Source organism: Ranitomeya imitator, chromosome 2 (genome assembly GCF_032444005.1).
Source record: "Ranitomeya imitator isolate aRanImi1 chromosome 2, aRanImi1.pri, whole genome shotgun sequence".
In the NCBI taxonomy this organism is placed as follows: domain Eukaryota; kingdom Metazoa; phylum Chordata; class Amphibia; order Anura; family Dendrobatidae; genus Ranitomeya; species Ranitomeya imitator.
The window spans coordinates 282,278,619-282,292,892 of record NC_091283.1 but is presented as its reverse complement, the minus strand read 5'-3'; the positions used below and the strand labels follow the sequence as shown (position 1 = coordinate 282,292,892).

Sequence of the window (14,274 nt, the reverse complement as noted above, 5' to 3'; positions counted from 1 at the left end):
GCATCTATGGGGCAATAATGAACGGTGCAGAGCATATATGGCACAGCTTTATAAGGAGCATCTATGGGGCCATAATGAATGGTGCAGAACATTATATATGGCACAGCTTTATATGGAGCATCTATGGGGCCATAATGAACGTTGCAGAGCATTCTATATGGCACAGCTTTATATGGAGCATCTATGGGGCAATAATCAACGGTATGGAGCATTATATACAGTGCCTACAAGTAGTATTCAACCCCCTGCAGATTTAGCATGTTTACACATTTGGAATTAACTTGGCATTGTGACATTTGGACTGTAGATCAGCCTGGAAGTGTGAAATGCACTGCAGCAAAAAAGAATGTTATTTCTTTTTTCTTTTTTTTTTTTAAATTGTGAAAAGTCTTTTCAGAGGGTCATTTATTATTCAACCCCTCAACCCACCAGAATTCTGTTTGGTTCCCCTAAAGTATTAAGAAGTAGTTCAGGCACAAAGAACAATGAGCTTCACATGTTTGGATTAATTATCTCTTATTCCAGCCTTTTCTGACTATTTAAGACCCTCCCCAAACTTGTGAACAGCACTCATACATGGTCAACATGGGAAAGACAAAGGAGCATTCCAAGGCTATCAGAGACAAGATCGTGGAGGGTCACAAGGCTGGCAAGGGGTACAAAACCCTTTCCAATGAGTTGGGCCTACCTGTCTCCACTGTTGGGAGCATCATCCGGAAGTGGAAGGCTTATGGAACTACTGTTAGCTTTCCACGGCCTGGACAGCCTTTGAAAGTTTCCTCCCGTGCCGAGGCCAGGCTTGTCCGAAGAGTCAAGGCTAACCCAAGGACAACAAGGAAGGAGCTCCGGGAAGATCTCATGGCAGTGGGGACATTGGTTTCAGTTAATACCATAAGTAACGTACTCCACCGCAATGGTCTCCGTTCCAGACGAGCCCGTAAGGTACCTTTACTTTCAAAGCGTCATGTCAAGGCTCGTCTACAGTTTGCTCATGATCACTTGGAGGACTCTGAGACTGACTGGTTCAAGGTTCTCTGGTCTGATGAGACCAAGATCGAGATCTTTGGTGCCAACCACACACGTGACGTTTGTAGACTGGATGGCACTGCATACGACCCCAAGAATACCATCCCTACAGTCAAGCATGGTGGTGGCAGCATCATGCTGTGGGGCTGTTTCTCAGCCAAGGGGCCTGGCCATCTGGTCCGCATCCATGGGAAGATGGATAGCACGGCCTACCTGGAGATTTTGGCCAAGAACCTCCGCTCCTCCATCAAGGATCTTAAGATGGGTCGTCATTTCATCTTCCAACAAGACAACGACCCAAAGCACACAGCCAAGAAAATCAAGGCTTGGTTCAAGAGGCAAAAAATCAAGGTGTTGCAGTGGCCTAGTCAGTCTCCTGACCTTAACCCAATTGAAAACTTGTGGAAGGAGCTCAAGATTAAAGTCCACATGAGACACCCAAAGAATCTAGATAACTTGGAGAAGATCTGCATGGAGGAGTGGGCCAAGATAACTCCAGAGACCTGTGCCGGCCTGATCAGGTCTTATAAAAGACGATTATTAGCTGTAATTGCAAACAAAGGTTATTCCACAAAACATTAAACCTAGGGGTTGAATAATAATTAACCCACACTTTTATGTTTAAAATTTATAAAAATTTAACTGAGCAACAAAACTTTTTGGTTTGTAAGATTTATGCATCTGTTAATAAATCCTGCTCTTGTTTGAAGTTTGAAGGCTCTAACTTATTTGCATCTTATTAAACCTGCTAAATCTGCAGGGGGTTGAATACTACTTGTAGGAACTGTATGGCACAGCTTTTATATGGAACCTCCTTTGGGGCAATAATGAACGGTAGGGAGCATCTATTTTTATTTTTGAAATTCACCGGTAGCTGCTGCATTTCCCACCCTAGGCTTATACTCGAGTCAATAAGTTTTCCCAGTTTTTTGTGGCAAAATTAGGGGGGTCGGCTTATAATCGGGTCAGCTTATTCTCGAGTATATGCGGTAAGTGGGTTCTTCTCACTATAGTAATGTCAACTGCATTAAAATGGTAAAACTCCGGCACACGATAGATACATTTTTAACGTTTTATTGTGCTGAAACAAGAAAATCCACAATTTCGGATAATAGACCCATATGAATACAGATGTGTTTAAATCAAACGTTTAGGCGTGAATCTGCCTTTCTCAAGATGTATCTGTTTTTACAGGGTCAGGGTCCCCGGGTGACGGAGTAAGGTGTCCATGTGCCATGTGGACACCAATGCACATGGACACCTTACTCCACCACTCGGGGAACCTGAACCTGTAAAAACAGAGGTATCTTGAGAAAGGCAGATTCGCGCTGAAATGTTGATGATTTTAACACATCTGTATTCATATAGGCCTATTTTCCAAAATTGTGGATTTTCTTGTTTTAGCACAATAAAATGTTTGATAAATTTTTATCGTGTGTCGGAGTTCTGCCATTTTGATCTATTGACATTTTACTCCAGAGCAGCCATTCAACTGTGAGCACCCCATTTCTTGACTGTAAATGCCAAATACATTGATTCTAAATGTGGTTTGGGCACACTGCAAGACTCGGAAGAGAGGGGGAATTTGACTTTGGGAGAGCGGATTTTGCTGGATTGGTGTCACGATCCATTTTTGGATTTGTGACAGATCTGGTTTCCCTCAGATTAAAAATTTTTCCTTTGAGGTTATTGGGGGTTAATGCAGTTTCCCCGGTGGCCTGCTGGTGTAATTGCATTGCTGCTGGGTCAGCTGATGTGGGTGGTGACCACTCCCGCCTTCCTTGAAGAGGTCACCTGATGCATCAGCTGACTGTCGGTGTTAGTTCATTCTGCAGAGACCTTGCTGGGAGAAGGAGCTTTCTGGGAGCAGTGATTCTACAGCTATGTTCGGCTTATCTGTTTTGAAAGGTAATTCAGTACCACAATGGACATAGAGGTCAGCGCACATACAGTGACCTGGCAATAACCCAAAAAACAAGAACGAGCTCTGAGACGTGGGAACTCTGTTGACCACAATCCCTAATCCTCTCCAACCACACTAAAGGCAGCCGTGGATTGCGCCTAACGCTGCCTATGCAACTCGGCACGGCCTGAGAAACTAGCTAGCCTGAAGATAGAAAATAAGCCTACCTTGCCTCAGAGAAATACCCCAAAGGAAAAGGCAGCCCCCACATATAATGACTGTGAGTAAAGATGAAAAGACAAACGTAGAGATGAAATAGATTTAGCAAAGTGAGGCCCAACTTTCTGAACAGAGCGAGGATAGGAAAGGTAACTTTGCGGTCAACACAAAACCCTACAAAAACCACGCAAAGGGGGCAAAAAGACCCTCCGTACCGAACTAACGGCACGGAGGTACACCCTCTGCGTCCCAGAGCTTCCAGCAAGCAGAAAAAACAAATTGCAAGCTGGACAGAAAAAAACAGCAAACAAATAGCAAAGAGGAACTTAGCTATGCAGAGCAGCAGGCCACAGGAACGATCCAGGAGGAAACAGGTCCAATACTAGAACATTGACTGGAAGCCAGGATCAAAGCACTAGGTGGAGTTAAATAGAGAAGCACCTAACGACTTCACCACATCACCTGAGGAAGGAAACTCAGAAGCCGCAGTACCACTTTCCTCCACCAACGGAAGCTCACAGAGAGAACCAGCCGAAGTACCACTTGTGACCACAGGAGGGACCTCTGCCACAGAATTCACAACAGTACCCCCCCCCTTGAGGAGGGATCACCGAACCCTCACCAGAGCTCCCAGGACGACCAGGATGAGCCATATGAAAGGCACGAACAAGATCGGGAGCATGGACATCAGAGGCAAAGACCCAGGAATTATCTTCCTGAGCATAACCCTTCCACTTAACCAGATACTGGAGTTTCCGCCTTGAAACACAAGAATCCAAAATCTTCTCCACAATATACTCCAACTCCCCCTCCACCAAAACCGGGGCAGGAGGATCAACAGATGGAACCATAGGTGCCACGTATCTCCGCAACAATGACCTATGGAATACGTTATGTATGGAAAATGAATCTGGAAGGGTCAGACGAAAAGACACAGTATTAAGAACCTCAGAAATCCTATACGGACCAATAAAACGAGGTTTAAACTTAGGGGAGGAAACCTTCATAGGAATATGACGAGAAGATAACCAAACCAAGTCCCCAACCCGAAGTCTGGGACCCACACAGCGTCTGCGATTAGCGAAACGTTGAGCCTTCTCCTGGGACAAAGTCAAATTGTCCACCACATGAGTCCAAATCTGCTGCAACCTGTCCACCACAGTATCCACACCAGGACAGTCCGAAGACTCAACCTGCCCTGAAGAGAAACGAGGATGGAACCCAGAGTTGCAGAAAAACTGTGAAACCAAGGTAGCCGAGCTGGCCCGATTATTAAGGGCGAACTCAGCCAAAGGCAAAAAGGACACCCAGTCATCCTGATCAGCAGAAACAAAGCATCTCAGATATGTTTCCAAGGTCTGATTGGTTCGTTCGGTCTGGCCATTAGTCTGAGGATGGAAAGCCGAGGAAAAGGATAGGTCAATGCCCATCCTACCACAAAAGGCTCGCCAAAACCTCGAAACAAACTGGGAACCTCTGTCAGAAATGATATTCTCCGGAATGCCATGCAAACGAACCACATGCTGGAAAAACAATGGCACCAAATCAGAGGAGGAAGGCAATTTAGACAAGGGTACCAAATGGACCATCTTAAAGAAGCGATCACAGACCACCCAAATGACTGACATCTTTTGAGAGACGGGAAGATCTGAAATAAAATCCATAGAGATATGTGTCCAAGGCCTCTTTGGGACCGGCAAGGACAAAAGCAACCCACTGGCACGAGAACAGCAGGGCTTAGCCCGAGCACAAATCCCACAGGACTGCACAAAAGTACGCACATCCCGCGACAGAGATGGCCACCAAAAGGATCTAGCCACCAACTCTCTGGTACCAAAGATTCCAGGATGACCAGCCAACACCGAACAATGAACCTCAAAGATAACTTTATTCGTCCACCTATCAGGGACAAACAGTTTCTCCGCTGGGCAACGATCAGGTTTATTAGCCTGAAATTTTTGCAGCACCCGCCGCAAATCAGGGGAGATGGCAGACACAATTACTCCCTCTTTGAGGATACCCGCCGGCTCAGATACACCCGGACAGTCGGGCACAAAACTCCTAGACAGAGCATCCGCCTTCACATTTTTAGAGCCCGGAAGGTATGAAATCACAAAGTCAAAACGGGCAAAAAACAACGACCAACGAGCTTGTCTAGAATTCAACCGCTTGGCGGACTCGAGATAAGTCAAGTTCTTATGATCAGTCAAGACCACCACGTGATGCTTAGCTCCTTCAAGCCAATGACACCACTCCTCGAATGCCCACTTCATGGCCAGCAACTCTCGATTGCCTACATCATAATTACGCTCAGCAGGCGAAAACTTCCTGGAAAAGAAGGCGCATGGATTCATCACCGAGCAATCAGAACTTCTCTGCGACAAAACAGCCCCTGCTCCAATCTCAGAAGCATCAACCTGGAACGGAAGCGAAACATCTGGTTGACACAACACAGGGGCAGAAGAAAAACGACGCTTCAACTCTTGAAAAGCTTCCACCGCAGCAGAAGACCAATTGACCAAATCAGCACCTTTCTTGGTCAAATCGGTCAATGGTTTAGCAATACTAGAAAAATTGCAGATGAAGCGACGATAAAAATTAGCAAAGCCCAGGAACTTTTGCAGACTTTTCAGAGATGTCGGCTGAGTCCAATTATGGATGGCTTGGACCTTAACAGGATCCATCTCGATAGTAGAAGGGGAAAAGATGAACCCCAAAAATGAAACCTTCTGAACACCAAAGAGACACTTTGATCCCTTCACAAACAAAGAATTAGCACGCAGGACCTGAAACACCGTTCTGACCTGCTTCACATGAGACTCCCAATCATCCGAGAAGATCAAAATGTCATCTAAGTACACAATCAGGAATTTATCCAGGTACTCTCGGAAGATGTCATGCATAAAGGACTGAAACACTGATGGAGCATTGGCAAGTCCGAATGGCATTACTAGATACTCAAAATGGCCCTCGGGCGTATTAAATGCAGTTTTCCACTCATCGCCTCGCTTAATACGCACAAGATTATACGCACCACGAAGATCTATCTTGGTGAACCAACTAGCCCCCTTAATCCGAGCAAACAAATCAGATAACAATGGCAAGGGGTACTGAAATTTAACCGTGATCTTATTTAGAAGGCGGTAATCTATACAAGGTCTCAGTGAACCATCCTTCTTGGCTACAAAAAAGAACCCTGCTCCCAATGGCGATGATGACGGGCGAATATGCCCCTTCTCCAAAGACTCCTTCACATAACTCCGCATAGCGGCGTGCTCAGGCACAGATAAATTAAACAGTCGACCTTTTGGGAATTTACTACCAGGAATCAAATCGATAGCACAATCACAATCCCTATGCGGAGGTAGGGTATCGGACTTGGGCTCATCAAATAAATCCCGGTAATTAGACAAGAACTCGGGAACCTCAGAAGGGGTGGATGACGAAATAGTCAGAAATGGGACATCACCATGTACCCCCTGACAACCCCAGCTGGACACAGATATGGATTTCCAATCTAAAACTGGATTATGGACTTGTAGCCATGGCAACCCCAACACGACCACATCATGCAGATTATGCAACACCAGAAAGCGAATAACCTCCTGATGTGCAGGAGCCATGCACATGGTCAGCTGGGTCCAGTACTGAGGCTTATTCTTGGCCAAAGGCGTAGCATCAATTCCTCTCAGTGGAATAGGACACTGCAAGGACTCCAAGAAAAACCCACAACGCCTAGCATACTCCAAGTCCATCAAATTCAGAGCAGCGCCTGAGTCCACAAATGCCATGACAGAATACGATGACAAAGAGCAGATCAAGGTAACGGACAGAAGAAATTTTGACTGTACCGTACCAATGGTGGCAGACCTAGCGAACCGCTTAGTGCGCTTAGGACAATCAGAGATAGCATGAGTGGAATCACCACAGTAGAAACACAGCCCATTCAGAAGTCTGTGTTCTTGCCGTTCAACTCTGGTCAAAGTCCTATCGCACTGCATAGGCTCAGGTTTAAGCTCAGGTAATACCGCCAAATGGTGCACAGATTTACGCTCGCGCAAGCGTCGACCGATCTGAATGGCCAAAGACAGACTCATTCAGACTAGCAGGCATAGGAAATCCCACCATGACATCTTTAAGGGCTTCAGAGAGACCTTTTCTGAAAATAGCTGTGAGCGCACCTTCATTCCACTGAGTGAGTACGGACCACTTTCTAAATTTCTGACAATATACCTCTATTTCATCCTGACCCTGACACAGAGCCAGCAAATTCTTCTCTGCCTGATCCACAGAATTAGGCTCATCGTACAGCAATCCGAGCGCCAGGAATATGCATCGATATTACTTAATGCAGGATCCCCTGGCGCAAGGGAAAATGCCCAGTCCTGAGGATCGCCACGCAAAAAAGAAATAACGATCCTAACTTGTTGAACTGGGTCACCAGAGGAGCGAGGTTTCAAAGCCAGAAATAGTTTACAATTATTTTTGAAACTCAGAAATTTAGTTCTATCTCCAAAAAACAAATCAGGAATAGGGATTCTCGGTTCTAACATAGAATTCTGAACCACAAAGTCTTGAATACTTTGCACTCTTGCCGTGAGCTGATCCACACATGAAGACAGACCTTTAATGTCCATCACTACACCTGTGTCCTGAACCACCCAAATGTCTAGGGGGAAAAAAAAGGCAAAACACAGTGCAAAGAAAAAAAAATGGTCTCAGAACTTCTTTTTTCCCTCTATTGAGAATCATTAGTACTTTGGCTTCCAGTACTGTTATGAAAGGTAATTCAGTACCACAATGGACATAGAGGTCAGCGCACATACAGTGACCTGGCAATAACCCAAAAAACAAGAACGAGCTCTGAGACGTGGGAACTCTGTTGACCGCAATCCCTAATCCTCTCCAACCACACTAAAGGCAGCCGTGGATTGCGCCTAACGCTGCCTATGCAACTCGGCACGGCCTGAGAAACTAGCTAGCCTGAAGATAGAAAATAAGCCTACCTTGCCTCAGAGAAATACCCCAAAGGAAAAGGCAGCCCCCACATATAATGACTGTGAGTAAAGATGAAAAGACAAACGTAGAGATGAAATAGATTTAGCAAAGTGAGGCCCAACTTTCTGAACAGAGCGAGGATAGGAAAGGTAACTTTGCGGTCAACACAAAACCCTACAAAAACCACGCAAAGGGGGCAAAAAGACCCTCCGTACCGAACTAACGGCACGGAGGTACACCCTCTGCGTCCCAGAGCTTCCAGCAAGCAGAAAAAACAAATTGCAAGCTGGACAGAAAAAAACAGCAAACAAATAGCAAAGAGGAACTTAGCTATGCAGAGCAGCAGGCCACAGGAACGATCCAGGAGGAAACAGGTCCAATACTAGAACATTGACTGGAAGCCAGGATCAAAGCACTAGGTGGAGTTAAATAGAGAAGCACCTAACGACTTCACCACATCACCTGAGGAAGGAAACTCAGAAGCCGCAGTACCACTTTCCTCCACCAACGGAAGCTCACAGAGAGAACCAGCCGAAGTACCACTTGTGACCACAGGAGGGAGCTCTGCCACAGAATTCACAACACTTATCTGTGTCGTTATCTTGCTGTGCGGTGTTTTGCAGCAGAAAGCTAAGTGTGGTATTTTTAATACCCTGTAGCTTTCAGTGTCTGTCTTGTCTTACCTTTTGTTGCCTTAGTGCAGCGGTGGTTCTCACTTGCCAGTGTTCTCAGTTGCCAATTCCCTACTTAGGGATAGGAGCAGGGCAAGTAAGGGATTAGTTATCCTGCTGGGCGACAGGGTGTCACACCACTTCGGTTGCTTCGTGACATTTGGTTTATGGAAGCCATGTTGCTTTTCAAGAGCATTTAAGCCAGTAATAATGTAGAAACCTCTGTTTTTCCATTGACAGATGATGGACCTTGTTTTTTTGTAAGATGAGTAGAACTCTTTATTGGTAATATTTTTTTTCTACATAACATTGTTTGGTGGCTTTTTATTCCATATTTCGGAGGCAGAATGAACAAACAGTTGAACATCACGCTCTACTTGTTCATCCTATGTGATTTTCTATTAGACTGAGAACTGTGATTTTCTTGGTGAATAATTCAAATTTTTTACATAACTTGCCATTTTTACTGACAGTTTAAATATAAATGTTCAAAAATATTAAGTTTGGGGATATTTAACTGAAAAATAATTGGTTTTATTCTTAGCAGATGACTGTACCAGGAGATCAGAGGGACAGATGAAATCTTCAATTTTTAAATCAGATGATCTTGAGATCACACTAGATACAATTGAAGTGAATGCCATTACTCCAGATATACCATCATCCTTTCACAGAAAAGATCTGTTATCTGATCCTTTGAAACAGGTTCTGTCTTGTGATTCCTTACCGACTACTAAGGAAAATCAAATTCGCAAAATAAGCATTAAACGAAATGCTCCTAAATCAAAGAAGCCGTTTTCACCTTCAGAGTATGGAAATAGCTTTCCCCTTGAAAAGTCTCTTTTTAAACATCGAACAATTCACACAGCAGACAACAGATTTTCTTGTTCCAAATGTGGGAAATGTTTTAACCAGAAATCAGATTTTGTTATACACCAGAGAAGTCACACAGGGGAGAAGCCTTTTTCATGTTCAGAATGTGGGAAATGTTTTAACAAAAAATCACATGTTGTTATACACCACAGAACTCACACAGGGGAGAAGCCTTTTTCCTGTTCAGAATGTGGGAAATGTTTTAACCATAAATCAGATTTGCTTAAGCACCAGAGAATTCACACAGGGGAAAAGCCTTTTTTCTGTTCAGAATGTGGAAAATGTTTTAAGCAGAAATCAGATGTTGTTATACACCACAGAACTCACACGGGGGAGAAACCTTTTTCCTGTTCAGAATGTGGGAAATGTTTTAACCGGAAAGCGCATCTTGAAAACCACCGGAGAACTCACACAGGGGAGAAGCCTTTTTCCTGTTCAGAATGTGGGAAATGTTTTAACCGGAAAGCGCATCTTGATTACCATCAGAGAACCCACACAGGGGAGAAGCCTTTTTCCTGTTCAGAATGTGGGAAATGTTTTAAGCAGAAATCAGATGTTGTTATACACCACAGAACTCACACGGGGGAGAAATCTTTTTCCTGTTCAGAATGTGGGAAATGTTTTAACCGTAAAACGCATCTGGCTAGCCACCAGAGAACTCACACAGGGGAGAAGCCTTTTTCCTGTTCAGAATGTGGGAAATGTTTTAACCGGAAAGCGCATCTTGATTACCATCAGAGAACCCACACAGGGGAGAAGCCTTTTTCCTGTTCAGAATGTGGGAAATGTTTTAACCAGAAATCAGATTTGCTTAAGCACCAGAGAATTCACACAGGGGAGAAGCCTTTTTCATGTTCAGAATGAGGGAAATGTTTTATCCGGAAAGCGCATCTTGAAAACCACCGGAGAACTCACACAGGGGAGAAGCCTTTTTCCTGTTCAGAATGTGGGAAATGTTTTAACCAGAAATCAGAATGTGTTACACACCAGAGAATTCACACAGGGGAGAAGCCTTTTTCCTGTTCAGAATGTGGGAAATGTTTTAACCAGAAATCAGATTTTGTTATACACCACAGAACTCACAAAGGGGAGAAGCCTTTTTCCTGTTCAGAATGTGGGAAATGTTTTAACCATAAATCAGATTTGCTTAAGCAGCAGAGAATTCACACAGGGGAGAAGCCTTTTTCATGTTCAGAATGTGGGAAATGTTTTAACCAGAAAGCGCATCTTGAAAACCACCGGAGAAGTCACACAGGGGAGAAGCCTTTTTCCTGTTCAGAATGTGGGAAATGTTTTAACCGTAAAACGCATCTGGCTAGCCACCAGAGAACTCACACAGGGGAGAAGCCTTTTTCCTGTTCAGAATGTGGGAAATGTTTTAACCATAAATCAGATTTGCTTAAGCACCAGAGAATTCACACAGGGGAGAAGCCTTTTTCATGTTCAGAATGTGGGAAATGTTTTAACCGGAAAGCGCATCTTGAAAACCACCAGAGAACTCACACAGGGGAGAAGCCTTTTTCCTGTTCAGAATGTGGGAAATGTTTTAACCAGAAATCAGAATTTGTTACACACCACAGAACTCACACAGGGGAGAAGCCTTTTTCCTGTTCAGAATGTGGGAAATGTTTTAACCGGAAAGCGCATCTTGATTACCACCAGAGAACCCACACAGGGGAGAAGCCCTTTTCCTGTTCAGAATGTGGAAAATGTTTTAACCATAAATCAGATTTGCTTAAGCACCAGAGAATTCACACAGGGCAGAAGCCTTTTTCATGTTCTTAATGTGGGAAATCTTTTAAACTGAAATGATATTTTCTTAAAGTGGTTGTTATCATGTTTGGCTTTGTTAAAATAAAAAAAACATATTCTCAATCGCGTTCCCAGGGCTCATATGAGGTTGTTACATCACACGAGCCCTAATCAGCCCCAGCTTCACTGTCCCCGCCCTCAGACATATTGAACATCAACAGGAAGCCAGGGCTGCAGCTTCTCTTTGACTTCCTCTTATTGTTCGATTTGTGTGAAGGTGAGAACAGTGAAGCTAGAGCTAACTGGACGCAGGGCTCACTTGACATAATAACCTGAGCCCCCAAAACGCAAGTGCTGACACCGCTGGATCTGCGCCAGCATGGGAGGTTTATAGAATTTTTTTATTTTAACAGGACCAAACATGAGGAATTAGAAGTCAAAATCCCACACAGTGTAGAAGACATTATCATACCTAGAGTGTGAAAAATGAACTACTGGAAAATAGTATTGTGTTGACCATCAAAAATAACTCAGAGAAACAATATACGTTATTGACAAATTGTGCAAAAACATAGAACAGCCAGACGTATTATTGAATGAGAAAGGGAAATTATTTTAGCACTTAACATATTTCTTGGACTATAAGACACACTTTTCCATTACGTCCATCCAGACAGCACGATAGAGGTAGTCCTTCCTTGACCTCTAGCGGAACAGGATTGCAGAAAGGTTAAACGGCCTCCTCCCTCCTCTACCCTCCAGTATTTTCCTTTCCCTACAGGTGATGGTTGTATGGAAGGTTGCTCCTAGAGTGAAAATAGTCCATACAACATCCACAGGCTAAGGGCTCCTTTTCACTTGCGAGACATACGGCCATGTCTCACAGGTTAAAACCCTCCTCTGGCGCCGGCAATTGGGAGCGGAGCATGCGGCTGCATAGCAACACATGGAGCTGCACGCTCTGCTCCCAAGTGCCGGTGCCAGAGGAGGGTTTTAACCTGCGAGACACGGCCGTATGTCTCGCAAGTGAAAAGGGGCCCTTAGGGGGATCTCTGTTACGTGTTACGGAACCACTCAGCACCCACAATATGTTGTGCAGTTATATGTATGTATAATAGGTTCCATGGGAGATGCATGTCCCTAATGCATCAGCCCACAGGCTGCGCCCCTGGGCAGAGGGGACATAATATTTCCCTTTTGTCCGCCCCCCCCCCCCCACCTTTATAATTCCCACAGTAAATATCGGCAGGCTCCGGCCACCTGCGGCTATTGTAATGTATGTCTGGCCTGGTGCTTAAAGTCTTGCAGAAAGCCATCGATGTCTTCCTCTGCCTCCCCCAACTGTCGGAAGGCATTATACTGGATCTTTTTGTGGCTTACTGTTGAAGGTACCTGGTTGAAGGCCAGAGCTCCCCCTGCTCGCTGACTCTCCTCTCTCCGCTTTGCCATCTCTATCTTGGCCAGCTCCACTTTTGTCCGCTCTGCCATCTACATCTTGGCTAGCTATATCCTGGTCTGCTTTTCTTCAGATCAGTACGCGCATCAGCCATCACCTATCGTATGATCTCTATTGCAGGGTTTGGGCCATAGAACGCCAGTCTGTTCTTTACCTCCCTCTGGAATTCCGTCTCCTCCACGTTCACATTGGGGGGCGCTGCACTGTCGTGTTCCATGATGGCTGCTATCAAATCCGCTTTTGGTTTGTTGCTGGTGATCAACCCTCGGGCTTCCACCAGATCTTTTAATTTAGTCCTCTTTAACTTCTGGTAGTTGTTTTCCATTCATTCCTTTCCTCCTGTAGAAGGGGTATCATATCCTGCTGTCTGCCACCAGTGTAACGGGGTCTACCAAGTTGGGGTACCTCTTTCAGTACCACCCCATGTTTCAGGAGGTCCACTCTGCTTTGGCTGGAGTCTGAATGAAGGACGCTGGCTGGAATTCCTTAGTTACATGGGCGCATATAAAAGATCACTGCTTCTCCACGTATTTCCAGTCTGACAACACTTTACTCACAGGACACAGAATATATCACACAGATACAGAGGGCAGGCTAATAGAAAAGCGGCAGGCCAGACATACATTACAATAGCCGCAGGTGGCCGGAGCCAGACGATATTTACTGTGGGAATTACAAAGGTGGGGGGCGGACAAAAGGGGAATATTGTGTCCCCTCTGACCAGGGGCGCAGCCTGTGGGCTGATGCATTAGGGACATGCATCTCCCATGGAACCTATTATACATACATATAACTGCACAACATATTCTGGGTGCTGAGTGGTTCCGTAACACGTAACAGCCGTGTCTCGCAGGTTAAAACCCTCCTCTGGCGCCGGCACTTGGGAGCGGAGCGTGCAGCTCCAAGTTCCGGCGCCAGAGGAGGGTTTTAACCTGCGAGACACGGCCGTATGTCTCGCAAGTGAAAAGGAGCCCTTAGGGGGATCTCGGCCTTCCCTTCCCCCGTCAAGCAATCTGTGGCCGACACCTCTTTGAGTGGAGGTCCCTCAGCCATCAGTCGCTGTGCCAGTACGGACTCAGTGGGATTGGAAGGTCTCGGCCTTCTCTTCCCCCTGTCAAGTGGTCCATGGCTGACACCTCTCTGAGAGAGGTCCCTCAGCCAGCAGTCAGCCTGTGCATCATTGGCAGTAATGCAGCATTCCTGATGTGACACAGCTTCCCTCCATGGTGGGCTCTCGGCATTACCAGCTCCCCCTGTTTTTCTATCGGGTGTGGAGCCAGCATACGTCTGGCTGATGCTGGTCTCATGCATCTGTGCCGAAGCTGGGCCTAGACCCTCATGTGCTGAGGTTTGATTTCACATATATGCAGCTAAGC

The 14,274-nt window shown here is 45.3% G+C and overlaps 1 pseudogene; it reads left to right on the top strand.

The window, feature by feature from the left end:
* The window catches only part of LOC138663141 (zinc finger protein 585A-like), a 38,414-nt pseudogene extending 26,103 nt beyond the window's left edge, over positions 1–12,311 (top strand).
* The last annotated feature ends 1,963 nt before the right edge of the window (positions 12,312–14,274 follow it).